The following is a 3,230-nucleotide window of genomic DNA, read 5'->3' as shown; positions in this document are numbered from 1 at the left end:
ACATTTCTCTATCCCATAAGGACGTAAATAATATAAATTTAACTTCAAACATAACTGTAAAAATAAAATTTGTTTAGGGTATTCTGAACACCTCACTTACCTACTTAAAGGTTAAGACATTCTTAAATATAAGATTAATATAATTGACTATGAATACCATAATTACGATGGCATAATTACGATATTCATATGACGCGATCGATCCGTCAACAGGTGACACTCGTTCGCATTCTTCGAGCCGAGTGAAACGAGTGAACGAGCGTGCGGGCGCGAGCGTATAGCCGTTTATTTACGAGCGGATTATGCAATCGAGCGTGCCGTATACTCGGCTCTAATCATAATACCGTGCTACATAATGCGAATCTAGTCCTTTTTTTTTCCCGGGGAACTTGCACTCGGATTGCAGAACGTAACATGCGCTCGTTAACCCGCGAGCACGCGTGGTTTTAAATTAAAATAGCGAATATGTAATGTAGCGCGCATAAATACGCGCTTATATGTCCTAGCTAATAGGAAGCGAAAATATCCCGGAAGTTGTTTATCTTTAGACTACCGCGATGCAGCATTCTTGATACTCAAAATATGAATTACGCGCGTTTTCGGCATTTTGTACCAAAAGTAATTTCCATTTATGTAAATCTGCTTTATTATGCATATGTTGACAGCGCAACACACTCGCTGAATTGAAACTCCTTTTACCACAGAATCCTACGGGTTGCGTAAGAACTTTGCGCAGCAGTCAATAATAAATTAAAAGCGTTGGGCAGCGTATGACTTAAAAAACGATATTTCACCTAATCGCCGCGTAAAATAATTTTCAATTTTGATGAATAAACGATTCAAACGGAAAAGGGGTAGGCGACCGAGTTTATATAATGCGTCTATAATTTTTCTTAATCGCTGATTTATTCACGTTTTTTACTTGTTTTTGTTATTGTTGGCGAGCAGAATTGTATTCGTCGATACTATTTGACTGCTTCAAGAGGTCGTTGACATAATTTAAATCTCATATTGAAAGAAAAATGCTTGTTATAAAAATGTTTGTACTATAATTGCTTTATTTAACGATTATTTAATGGTTATTACTGTAACGTTAGTAATAATAGCTACATAAAGTCTTTTAAATATGAAAAATGTACTATAAATTATGATAATTTCAAATATTATAATATAGTAAAATATATCATAAATAATAAATAAACATCTTTTTATTTTCAATAAATACAATTGTAACGAATATAACTATTTTCTTAAATTCACTTATTATTTATATCGTAATAATAACTAAAAAGTATGTTAAAAGAAAAAATTAAAAATTTTTAGGCAGTGGTGTGTAACTATTGTTATTATCACACAATTGACTATATTTACATTTAAAATATCACTGAGAAAAAAATATAGTTAATTTTAATAAATATTTAGTTCAATACTGCCAACTAAACATTTACTTATAGCAAATAAATATTCAGTAAAAAAAATGATTGTTAAATCAAATTAACATTTCTTGTATCAAATAAATATATCTTTATATTTAATAAATATTTAGTTGGCAGTATTCAACTAAATATTTATTAAAATTGACTATTTATATATTTTTGACTATATATTTTTTTTCAGTGTATAAATATATAGTTATTCCCAAAAATGATTATAAATTATAATGAAATCATAATTTAATTGCAACCATTTTTTTCTCTCACTGTAGCGATTCTAAGAACAATTTCTTTCGTATCTTTCGCTGTATCATTTCGCGGCCGTTTGCACTCGCTTTAATTCTCCGCGCTGAAAATTTCTCCGCACGGAAGTATAGTTGCGCGTGCGTAAGCGTAACGCCGTCGTTCTCCATTTCGTATCCCCATCCTTGGAATAATAGAAGCCAGATCTCGATCTTTAGGATTGGAAAAAAAAAAGACTGGTCGGCTCTCACCAAACGGAAATAACGACTTATATCGCGGGATCGTATCGTGCGGAGCAATTACGGACATTAGAAAGTCATCCTTATTAAACGCGAAGAAGCTGCAGGCTGGTGAATGTTAACCAAATTTCTCTTCAGGAAAAAATACACGCCAACGAATGTGATTCTAATGACAATGAAACGCAGGAAACTTCAATCTACGAACGAAATTCCGACTCGACAATCGCCTCTTTCGTTTGCTTATATCAGTTTGTACGATTCGTATTTATCAGAAATGATTGAACGGAACGTGAGTGACGGAATGTTGTTTTTTTAGATATAATAACGCTGTCGCTTCTTAAAGGAATCATAAGATACCTTTAACCTTCAAAGTTCATGTGTTTCACCACGAATTGCGGCGATTTTCCCTTCACAGAAATGATCAGAATAATTCGCGCCGGTCCGCTAGCTGAAAATAAATGCCAACGGGCGGCGATCGTTTAGGAAGGAAAAGAATGGAATTATCTTTATCGGTGTTGCTGATTACCATCATTTTCCCGCGCTTCTAGCAGCACCGTGCGTGATAACCATCCGTTATCGGGTTTCCCCGCGTGTCCCTGGATTACACAACGTTCTTCTCTCCTAGCTATCTCGATAGCGGGAGTGGTGCCAGGCAATTCTAATGTCTCTAGAAATAAGAGTTTTTAATCAATCTTATTCTATTTTTGATTGGCTTGATAAAAGGCAGAACCATTCAGATAATGACTGAATACGAAAAAGTTGAAAAGCAGATTTATGAAACATTTTAAGTGGAGATCTACAATGAGATTTTAAGGCATAAAACTTCAGCTTTAAGCCATAAGAAATTGATCAATTGTAGTCAATTATTCTCTTCATATTCGACTGTGATTGATCAATTACGATTTAAGGCTTAAAGGTTTTACGTCTTATTGTAGACATCGCTTTATAAAACTTTCCGGATTTTTTTCAGAATTTTTTAATACCGCATTTTCTCATGTAAAAATAAAAAATGCAGTACTAAAAAGGTGATAAAAAATTTTGAAAAAATTCTTAGAGTTCTATAAGAAGAAAATAAATAATTTTTGTCTCTCGCAGCTTTTCTGTAAAATTAATAGTATTTGAATAAAAAATTATTAAAGATCAAGTTTCGATAATTTTTGATAATTAATATCTTGTTAACTATTACGAAAATTGCAAAAGGTAGAGGATCTTTTGATTCAATTTAGTCTACCTGTCCATGAAATATTTGGCGATTATTTTGAGACATCCTGTATATATATATATATATATATATATATATATATATATATTATTA

This window comes from Atta cephalotes, assembly GCF_000143395.1.
Source record: "Atta cephalotes unplaced genomic scaffold scaffold00004, whole genome shotgun sequence".
NCBI classification, from domain to species: Eukaryota; Metazoa; Arthropoda; class Insecta; order Hymenoptera; family Formicidae; genus Atta; species Atta cephalotes.
Note: the sequence above shows the minus strand (reverse complement) of the source record.